This window comes from Diceros bicornis, chromosome 39 (genome assembly GCF_020826845.1).
Source record: "Diceros bicornis minor isolate mBicDic1 chromosome 39, mDicBic1.mat.cur, whole genome shotgun sequence".
Lineage (NCBI taxonomy): Eukaryota > Metazoa > Chordata > Mammalia > Perissodactyla > Rhinocerotidae > Diceros > Diceros bicornis.
In genome coordinates this window covers 26,899,091-26,910,961 of record NC_080778.1, presented here as the reverse complement: position 1 = coordinate 26,910,961, position 11,871 = coordinate 26,899,091, and the positions used below count along the sequence as shown (strand labels likewise).

The 11,871-nt window shown below is 39.9% G+C and overlaps 1 non-coding gene across 1 annotated transcript; it reads right to left on the bottom strand.

Annotated features, from left to right (window-relative positions):
• Window positions 1-337: 337 nt before the first annotated feature.
• Window positions 338-444, bottom strand: LOC131399808 (U6 spliceosomal RNA). The gene has a single exon (XR_009217235.1). It is a non-coding gene; the product is annotated as a U6 spliceosomal RNA (small nuclear RNA).
• Between the last annotated feature and the right edge of the window lie 11,427 nt (window positions 445-11,871).

Sequence of the window (11,871 nt, the reverse complement as noted above, 5' to 3'; positions counted from 1 at the left end):
GATATGAGACTTGTAGTCAGAATATTAAAAAAACTGTTAAAACTCAATAATAAAAAGATAAATTACCCATTTAAAAATGGGCAAAAGATCCAAGTAGACGTTTTTCTAGGGAAGACATACAAATAGACAATGAGCACATGAAAAGATGTATAACATCATTAGTTATTAGAGAAATGCAAAGCAAAACCATAATGAGCAACCCACTAGGATTGCTATAATCAAAAAGATGACAATCACAAGAATTGACAAGAATGTGGAGAAACTGAAGACCTCAGACATTGCTGGTAGGAAAGTAAAATAGTGCAGCAACTTTGGACAACTGTTAAGTATAGAGTTACCATATGACCTAACAATTCCGAATTTGCGTGTCATCCTTGCGCAGGGGCCATGCTAATCTTCTCTGTATCGTTCCAATTTTAGTATATGTGCTGCCGAAGCGAGCACATGACCTAACAATTCCATTCCTAGGTATATACTCAAGAGAAATGAAACATGTGTTGCCACAAAAACTTGAACATGGATCATTATTCATAATAGCCAAAAGGTGAAAACAACACAAATGTTCATCAGCTGATAAATGGATAAATTAATTATGGTGTATCCATACATGGAATATTACTCAACAATAAAAAGAATGAAATATTGACACATGGTAAAAACGGATGACCCGCCAAACATTGTGATAAGTGTTTATCACACTAAGATAAGCCAGTCACAGAAGACCACATATTGTATGATTCCATTTATATGAAATGTCCAGAATAGGCAAATCTATAGAAAGACAAAGCAGATTAGCAGTTGCTTAGGGGCATGGGGATGGTGTTGGTTGTTGGGGGTAAAAGAGAATTACTGCTAGTGGTTACAGGGTCTCTTTTAGGGGTGATGAAAATATCCTAAAAATCACTTTGTGGTGATGGTTGCACAACTTTGTGAATATATTAGAAACCAATGAACTGTATACTTTAAAAGAGTGAATGATACAGTATGAATTATATCTGAATAAAGCTGTTAAAAAATGTGTGTGCAAATTTAGTACAAAACTTTGCTGTGATCTGACCAGTATTCACCGGGATTATTTGTTATTTTTGAGACCTAAGCTTTATACCTTTACAGCACTATATTGTAATTGTATTTGTTTGTTCATCTCTGTTATAAGCTGTATGTCCCTAAGGGCAGGAATCATTTTTATTAATTGTTATTCCTCTTTTTCCTTGTGTAGTACTTTGTGCAGAGTGTTTAATTAAAAATGTTTATTGAATGGATAAATTTTAGGCTAAATGAATGTAGTTTGCATTATCCTGAGGGTAGACATTTCACATATAATCAACCAATCCTCCTCAAGTCTCTTTTTATGTGGATTTCTGGTAATCCAGGGCAATTCCTTCTTGTACTTGAGTGATAATATTTTTTATTTTTTATTTTTTTGCTGAGGAAGATTCACCCTGAGCTAACATCTGTGCCAGTCTTCCTCTATTTTGTATGTGGGTTGCCGCCACAGCATGGCTGATGAGCAGTGTAGGTCCGTGCCAGGGATCTGAACCCATGAACCTAGGCTGCTGAAACAGAGTGTGCTGAACTTAACCACTATGCCACGGAGCTGGCCCCTTTGAATCAAAGTGAAGAGCTTTACATTTATTTGTTAAGTTTTTTCTTCTTAGATGCTATCAGTCATTCTAGCCAGTTAAGATTTCCTTGGATCTTTTCTCTGTCATCTAATATAGTCTCCATTTCTACCTGCTTTGTATTTTAAACAAATCTGAATAAGCACACCTATTATTAAAGTCTTATAAGTTTATTATTAAAGATGTATAAGTCTTTTCGATAAAAACATTGAACAAGACAGAGCTGAGGTCAAAGACTGGTGGAACATCAAACACTCACCTGAAGATGGACTTGGTTAATGGCTCTAGCTAACAGCACCACGATCTAGTCCAGTGGCTGGAACTTATTTGGGAGCGCCTTTCTACCTGCCTCCCAAAATCCATCTGAGAAGCTCAGATCCAACGCCATCACCTTCCTGGACCATTCTCTGATCGTCTCAGCTGAATCTCTCTCTCTTTCTGTTTAATTTGTTACAATATTTTGTTTGCACTACTCTGGAGACATTTATCTCATACTACTTTGAATTATAATTGTTCATGTGCATGTCTTAGCATCTGCTCTAAACCATAAGAAACTTAAAAGGAGGAACTGTAATTTCTTTGATCCTTCTGCATCTCAGAATTTAAGGATGCTCAGTAAGTTTTATAAATAACATAGATTAATAAAACATCCAGTGCTATTAAAAATACTATTGAATTTCAACACCTTCAGGGGTTATATGTCTGAAAAAATATTATAAATAATATAAATTATAAAATAAATTGAAATGGTCCATATTAAAAACTCTGCTAGAGTAGGAACCTCTCCCTAATCTTCTTCAATTATTCATGACATAATTTTCATGAACTGTAGGAACATACAAGCAAATTGTATGTTTAAATTTAAAAAAAATGAATCATCTTACAGTTTTCAAACCAGTCCATACTATCTTGAAATTTAATGTTTCTTGCATTTGTGTTTTTCCTGTTTTGTTTCTGTCAATCTTGGTCCAATGCTTGGATAACTGCTCTGCCTTTTTATGTTTCTGTGGTGCTTACAGGAGTGTTTTTCTAGCTGTGTGCTTCCAGCTATAGGTTCTCCTGGAGTGTAGCCCACTCAAACCTCTTCTTTCTGCACCATGTCACAGAACCACCTTAGTGGCAGGGTAGACAGTAGCTATTGTGGTGTCTCCCATGTCAGGGGATGGAACTGAATCACATGTGTATAAAAAGATGGAGGGCTTTACATTTTTGGTTTGCAATATAAAAGCACATCATTTCTAAATCACAATTTCCACACTGTGGAAGGGATTATAAAGCCTCCCTGTAATTGTCATCATTTCTTCAACAAATATTTGATAAGTGCCTAACATGTGCTGATTACACTGTTCTAGATGTTGGAGACACAGCTGTGAACAAGACAAACACAGCCTCCACTCTCAAGAAACTTACATTCTAGTGGAGGAGAGAGACCAAAACCAACTTTGTTCATAAAATCTTTCTGCCAGTTATCAAGAAAATAAAACAACATGGGGTCTGAATTCTAAGTTGCTCTTTTAAAAGCTAGAATCCCTAGGGCCACAGTGAATGTTTCTGAACGAATAATTCACACTTCGTAGATCTATAGTCATGCCAATATATGTTCAGTATTGTCGTCTCCTCAACAGGCAGCTGTCACCTCAGACCACTCCTTACCAAACTTCCCTACTCACTAATCCAAAATTTTGTTGGGTTTACACTTCTCCCACGGAGTTTAGAGGTTAATCTGAATCCTCTAAACCAATCAGAGTAATCCACTCTCCTTGATTGTTACTGTTTTAGACAGAGGCATAATCCTTGCTAGTGAAACGTGAGGTTTCTGAGAAAGGTTTCCTGGCTCCTAAAAAAGGAAGACACAAGAAGAGATGGTCTTCTCTGCCCCTGGAAATTAGGTGAGATCCTGGATGAGCCCACCATATCTGCAGCAGTCATCTTGCAACTTTAAAGAAGCCAGTGTGGGCACAGAGCCTACATGCTCAAGAAGGCACAGAAGAAAGAAGGAAAGAAAGTATCTTGTTTTTTTTTGCTGAGGAAGATTCACCTCGAGCTAACATCTGTTGCCAATCTCCCTCTGTTTTGCTTGGGGAAGATTTGCCCTGAGCTAACATCTGTGCCAGTTTTCTTTTTTTTTTGTATGTGGGTTGCTGCCACAGCATGGCTGCTGACGAGTGGCGTAGGTCCATTTCTGGGAACTGAACCTGGGCTGCCAAAGTGGAGCGTGCTGAACTTAACCACTAGGCCACAGGGCCAGCCCAAGAAACTATCTTCTTGATGATACAGTTGGGCCATGGAATTGCCCAACCCTGGAGGCGCCCCACTTTGTGTCTCTTTGTTATGTGAGACAATGCCTTTCTGTTACCAGCAGCCTAAATCTGTTAAAATGACAAAAGTCGATAGAAATGCACATATGTAATGAGCATTCTGACTGATTGATTAAATGTATATGGAGGCATAAATTACCTCCCCACTCCATTTATGATTGTCACATTTATTTTTACCTCAGGCCAAAGCAACGGTAGGATTAGAAAATTTCAGGGTTGAAAATAAATATCTGAATTTACTACAACTAAAAAAATCAATTCCATATGTAGTGATATTACACAAAAATAAAATAGATGCTTATAAATTTGTTAACTGCTTAAGATGTAATAAGACATCAAATAAACCCATTTTTCTTTAAATTCCTTAATACAAAAAAATCTGATGTTGAGTCCAGTCTTTCATTTTATCACTGGAATAAATGGAGAACAGTCATTGCAATCAATCGTCTGATTGTTCCCCCAGAGAGCTCTCCCACAAGCATACATTATGTATGGAGATGAGAAGGGACTGGGGTCCTTTTCATACTGTCTTTTCTTCTAAACTGCAGTTTCTCCACTGGATCTACTTTTAAATAAAATGAAAGCAAAAATGTTAAACTACTGCTGTCAGAAAACAGCCTTCTCTAAAAATGAAATGCCAATTGTCTTGCAAATATTTTCTGTTTCTCATTTGCAATGTTCTATGAGTCAATTTGATAGAGTCAAAGCTTCTGAATATTTATAAAGATCTGTTATTTTCTTGAGAAAGACCAGAAAGGCAGTAACAACCTTATTGGGTTGTTATTTAGCAATTCAATCTTTATTTTTAAAGGACAAAGGGTGAGGAATTGTATTTATAAAAAAATCTAAATATCTAGTCTTCATAATGTTACTTCTGTGAGTGTAATTCTATCCATAACCTTTGGTATATTGCAATTTAGAACACAGTTTAACTAGTATGTGAGGCGTGGGGGTGGAGAGAGTGGATGAAATAAAGTTGAAAACAGTCACTCAAGCTTAAAACAATCACAGGTCGTCTTTCCACCCATAACCTTCCAGTATGTTCCTTCTATCTTACCAACCTGTGCCAAGCAACCATAATATTTCTTCCTGCTTGCTTCCCCTAACCCCCAACGCTCAGTGGCCCTTGGGGGGATAAAAAGCATCCCCTTCCATCTGTCTGGGAGGAAGAGCGAAGCTGTGGAGACACTATGGATCATCTATACACATGCCCATCTTCTTAAAAAGAATCTGTTTTCGTATCTTCAATTTCCATATATATTTTTTTCCTAAGATGATTTCTTTGAGAGGGAGCTTGGCTCATAATTTTTTAGAAAAGATTTTAGTAAAATTGTTCCTATCAGTTTAGAAAGAATAAATGCCTACCCGTCACCTGTCTCAAATCTTACTACGGTACATTGCCCACAGGTGGGAAAACTTTTGGACAGCCAAACGAGGTATAAAGAGAAACACCAGTTTGAGGGAGCCTCTTTTACTGATTTATCACGGCAACGTAAACACACAGGGCTTCTATCTTTTCCCACCTTACACACAATTCTGTAAAACCTTTGTGCTGGTAAAGTGATATTTTAGATCATGTGGGAATGGATGCTCTCAATCTCAAACAGCCCAAACAGAATAGGTTATTGAAGCTGATATTTTTAAATGCACCTGGAATGTTTTTGGTGTCTACCAAAAATTTTGGTGATATAGTTGATAAATCCACATATCAATATTTTATGTAATTTCTTTCCGATGTGTCATGCTTTATTCATTAAGGTAGGTAAAGTCTATTTTTCCAAATCAAATCTTGAGATGTTATTTGCAATTAACAGTCAACCCTCATTTTATCTCATTTTGTATTTTCTACCTCCTAATAACAAAAATAAACTTAAAGTCATAATACAATTTTAGATACCAAATTTAAACTGTGTGAGTTACATGAACAAACATTTTTTGGGAGGTAGAGAAACAAAATGGTTTAAAGACCAGTTGTTGATGGACTCTTATGGTCTCCATCCTATGGTCCCTTCCTTCTTTCTGTCCACTGATGCTCCTTTGGTGGAACTCAACTCTTGCTTATGAGTGATAATGACCAGAAAGGCACCTTTTCAGACAAAGAGGGACCTTTTCTCCAGCATAATCAGACATGCTAAATTTTTATTTACACAGCACTCTGACATTGAAAGCACTGTTCTAAGAACTTTATAATTATAAACTCATGTAATCTTAACTACAGTAGTAAGGGGGTCACTATTATGCCCCATTTCACATTTGGGGAAATTGAGACAGCCAGTCAGTAGCAAAACTGGCAAATCCAGCCAGCCTGACTTTCTCAGTCTATGCTTTTTTTAAATTGTTTTATTGAGGTCAAAATGGTTTATAACATTGTATAAATTTCAGGTGCACATTATTGTATTTCAGCATCTGCATAGTCTCAGTCTATGCTTTTAATCACTGTACTACAGCTGCCTCTCCAGAGACATTTTCAATTCTTGGGTCTTCTTTGGGCGTTCTCAGGATGATCCCCTTCTTGTCTTGGCCGTGCCCAGAATACTTCCACCATTGGCGGAGGATGATGAAAACATTGAATAACATTTAGTTACCTTTCATCTGAAAGTCAGTTTCCATGCAAAGTATTATCATCCTCATTATATAGATAAAGAAAGGAGGAACAAAGGGTCTGTTAAGTGTAACTGAGACAAAGTTGGACACAGAAGCCCCCAGCCCTGTGATCTAATCATAAGAGAAGTTTCCATTCCCACGAGTCACTGAGTTAAACAGATTTGGAGGGAGAGAGAGTGAATGTCATTGAAGATGCAGAAAGGAGGGAAACCCTAAAATGCAAAATCTTTTGCCTGCAATAATCAAATTTATAAGGTAATGGAAGCAAAATGATTTTATAGATTTATTCAACATTTCCCATGTGGGGCATAATATATTATCATGTATAGAGTCATCATTGTAATGCTGTGAGTATTAACTCGACAAACCAGTTGCAGATCTTCCAAGAAGTCAGAGGTTGACACAGCTCCACTTGGTTCAAGATCTCAGCAGCTGCGCAGGCTGCAGCGAGTTGATGTGCCCTCAGCCTTAAGTGCTCTTGGCGTCTCTTCCCGAGGGTGCGGCTCCATTTTGCTTTCCAGTTTAGCAGCCTGAATTGAGACAAGTCACACCCTGCTCTGTGCTGGGACGTTCCCTACCTAAGGAATAGCTTGAATCACTTGCCTGATTCTCGGCTTTTAATTTAGTCAAGAAGGAAAATTTGTGGAATAGTTTCATGTTGCTAGGCTATTACAGACAGTGATATTGATTGTGTCTGGGAAAAATCCCCATTGTTGATTTCTCTGCACAAATTCGCCATTCCTAAGCTATTTAAGGGTCCCCTTACCCTGGGCATACATTTGATATTGCGGCCCACTGATGCAGAGGAGGTGAAACAAAATCTAGGGGTCCCATACAAGTAAGCAATCACAGGTTGGGAGAAAAAGAAAAGTTCAACTTGCTCTTGAATTTAGGAAGAGGGAAAATAAAGCTTTGTAAAGAAAAAGAGTTCTATTTTTCAGGTTCATTTGGTGAGTGGTGAAGAAAGGTGTAAAGAAAGAGGCTAGAGAAAGGCGATAAAGAAAAAAATAAAGAAGGCTAGTGGGGAGAATGAGAATGAAGGAGAGGCTTACAGACCAGAAGAAACTTGTGGAACAGAGAGAGATGGAGGGAAAGGCAGACTTGAAGAGACGGGGAAGGAAAAACTGAGTCACTGCAAAGTGTTTTAATGGACTTGAACTTCTCCTGTCAGATCCTTCTGTTCACCACTGTTATCACTGCCCTTTGAAATTCTAATTAGCCAATTAATCACTGTTCACAGTTCCCGTGGCTCACCAAAGGGAAAATTATGCTCCTGGTTGTAGCCAAAGCAACATCACCCTACGTCTAAAGGAACGGAACTCACATAAAACTGTCTTGGAGGTTCAAGTTCCCCTCTTCCTGCCTTAAGCAGCCACTGTAAATTCTAGGGGACCCAGGTCATTTTCAAAATGAAACCTTCCTGTAAAGATTTTGCCTAAAAATCAGAATTTTAGTACGTACCCTGAAGCCTTTAAATATAGAAAACGTCTCCCTATTGACTGCATTTTTGGTTTCGCTCTGTTCTGTTTCAAATCTCTTTGCTTGCTTGTATACAGTTATGCAAAAGATATTTGTGCAAATGGGGGACATAAATTCAGTACTAAGCAAAGCTCTGTTGCAGCTTTGACGTGTTAATACCAGCCACAAATGAAAGCAAAATTTTATTTTTAGACTTAACCTCATAAATTGCCCCAAAGCAATTTTTTATTTCCAGCTGATTTATTTGGAGAAAATAGGCTCAGATTTATAGGGTCTCTTAATAAAAAAAAAATTAAATGATCTCCCATGGTTTTGCCGCTATTTATTGATCTTGTTCAAATTTAGCAAGCAATTCAATCCGCAGCAAGGCGTGTTGAATGAAATGGATTGCAAATGTAAAAATGGAATGAACGTTTAGAAAGCATTTTCAAGTCCCAGAAAGTAGCTCTAATAAATGAGAATAAATTAAACTAGAATCGCTGGGGAAAAAGAGACAGATTTTGTTTTAACGGTGAACTACACAGAACTAGTTTATTGGATGCAGGATCTATTGGCCACTTTTATTTATTTATTTATTTTTGATGACAAAGTTTGGCCCTGAGCTAACATCTGTTGCCAATCTTCCTCTTTTTAGCTGAGGAAGATTGTCCCTGAGCTAACATCTGTGCCCATCTTCCTCTATGTTGTATGTGGGTTGCAGCCACAGCGTGGCTTAATGAGCGATGTGTATGTCCATGCCCGGGATCTGAACCTGCGAACCCCGGGCCACTGAAGCGGAGCATGCGAACTTAGCCACTACAGCACGGGGCTGGCCCCCTATTGGCCACTTTTAAGAAGCTAGCTCATGGAATGGACTGCTGTAGCTCTGATGAGAGAAGGATCCATCATTATCTTCTAACCCTACCTTCAGAGACTTGGGAGAATTATTTCCAACGTCATTTGAGTAATTGACTTCTGCTTTCCTCATCCAACCATTGAAACTGTTATGACCACTACTACTAGTAGTAGTGACAATAATAATTATTAATAATGACGATGAGTACACTTGACTTCAAAATGAGAAGAATCATGGGGGCGCTTTCCCAGAATTAGACGACGTGACCTCCATATTGCCAAATCCACATGTATGTTCCTGTACTTTTCCCACTTCACCTTTATTACGGTGCCACTGTTGACCATCCCTTTCTTCTTGAGACTCCTTTGGCTTCTCCAATACCACACACCGTTCTGTCCTGTGTTCTGCAAACTTCTGTCTTCTCCTTCTAGTCTTCCTCCCGGGATACCTTAACTCAGGCAACTCTTTAACCTGTAGCTTTAAAGCAAGCCTTAAATAATGAGGCTTCCCAGGGCTCTGCCCTGGATCTTTCCTCTGCTTACCCTTTTCCTGAGCAACCTCCTTGGTGTCAACAAACTCCTATATGTTGATTTCTTTCTCTCTCTTTTTCACAGCTCACTACTCACTCCTCGCCTCAAAGTCAATATGATTAAAACGGAACTCGTTATCTTTCCCCCAAACATGCTCCCACCTCTGTGTTCCCCAGTGATTCCATGATCTTCCCAACTCTCAACGGGAGTCCTCATCTGACCTACACGACACAGGAAATGATTTGGGGGACTGTTTTCTCAATCCTTCCACCAATGGCACATAGAACAATTCCAGATTCTTAGGAGGGAAGTGAATTCACCACATACAGTAAATACCTGTGGACATTAGAGCTTGATTCTCTCCAGGAGTCTGGGTTGAGAAAGGCTGCGTTTACTCTGAACCCAGCAGCTGCCAGAGGCAGCTCTATCTCCTTCGTTCCTCCATGCACTTGTTCTCTTAACTCTATTTTTTACCCTGACTACACACGAGAGGAGCCTCAGGTGTAGATTTGTTGACGAAAGCTCTGTTGACTTCTTATTTTCCCGATTGGAATCCCCTTCCATCTCCTATATAGTAAGCTTTGTCCTATAAATCTTCAATCCCTGCCTCCAGCTTTGCCTTCTCTAGTCCCTTCTCCCACTCTGCCTCAAGTCATTTCCAAGATGCAGATCTGATCATATGCTTCTGCTCAAATCCTTCAATGGCTTCTCCTGGCTTTCAGATTAAAGTTTAAACTCTTTAGAATGACTGCACGTATTGTCTCCCCTTTCTCACCATCCCCACCTCCCCAAGCCCAAACTGTAGTCAAAACCAATGCTCCCAGGTAAAATTGGGTTCTTCCTGTGGCTTCTACCGCCCCCTGCACATATCACACTCTACTGCAATCATTCATTCATTCAGCAAAGTTTACAGAGTGCCAACTATATGCCAGACAGTGCTGCGTGCACCAGGCAGACAGTTATGGGCAAAATAATGTCTTCGTTCTCACGGAATCCAATTCTAGATGGAGAAACAGACAGTAAACATGTAAACAAATTAAGAAAGTAAAATAGAATAATGGGATAGTAAGGGACTTGCAGGTGCTTTCTTAGGGAAGTTGGGGTAGGTCTCTCGGGGAAGGTAACATATGAACTGAGAAGTAAGTGATGAGAAAAAAGAGGCTGCGGGAAGATCTAGGGGAAGCAGGGTCCTGGTAGAGGGAACAGCAAGCTCAAAGGCCCCTGAAATTGGAACAAGATGTTTGAGAGACAGAAAGAAGCCAGGGCAGGTTTGAGAAGTCACTGAAGTAGGGAATGAGAGGGAGAGATCCAAGAAGTGGGCTGGAGAGGTCGATGGGGGCCAGGTTAGGGGTTTGGATTTTATTTTAACTACAATGTAAAGCCACTGGAGGGTTTTCAGCAGGGCAGAAGGTTCTTGTGGCAGCTGGTGGGGAATGGGCCATAAACAGGCCAAGAGAGAGGCATAGTCTGGATTCACAGTCATGGTGCCTGGAACTGGGGTCTTAGCAGGGGAGATGGCAGGGTGTATCATATTTGGGTTATAATTTGGATGTAGTACCAATGTAATCAGAAGGTGCTGATGGATTGTGCACGGTAGGTGTTTACTTCTGTCTTTCTCTAGCATGTAACCTCTGGGGGAAAGGGATTGTTTCTTCATATGTGTATTTTTAGTTCCCAGCATAGTGGCTGGTACCTAGTAGGTCACTAAGACTGGTTTGTGAAGGACATAAGCACGGGGAAAAATAAATTGTAGCTGGGATGGTCAGCACAGGCTTAAGTGTAAAGATGAGAATTGACCCGTAACTAAAGAGAAGGGTAAAATTTCGGCGGGTAGAAATGGCAGCAGAGGGAAGGTAAGCCCCTAACATTTCTGGATGCTGGGGCAGGAATATAAATGGAACCCACATACCTCACGTCTTAATATTTTAAAGTCCTAAGTCAAACTAATAGACTGTTAGATAAAGTGTTCTATTTTAAAGTTATAAATCAAGCTAACAAATGTTAAATAAAATATGCTCTATCCTTTCACCTTGACAAATATACTTCCTAATCACCAGGTTCTAGAACATGGCAGTGGTATGGGAAAGCCAGTCCCTGGCCCCTGGCATGAGGCATGAGGTTGCTCCTGTGCACACGTGTAAACATCCCAGCCTGAAAGTCAAAGCTCAGTCCCCTGACCCACGACCCCCACCCCTGCACAGCCCATCCAAGCTGCCTTTGCGCCATCAGAGCAGGGAATTCTGGGTCTCAGGTATCCATAGCATGAACTACGTGGCAGGACTCGGGCTCAGGTGGGCACACTCCCTTGGCCTGCCAATTTTTCACCTCAGGAGGAGGAACAAGGCCAGAGCAAGGTCCCTAGGTGTGACGCTGTAGCAAAGGCCTTTCTTACCTGGATCTAAGGGTGGTGCTGGTTGAGGGGTAACAGGTGAGAACCAGGAGGCATATTAAGGGAATAGGGAAAGACTGGTTTGTTGGGAGCA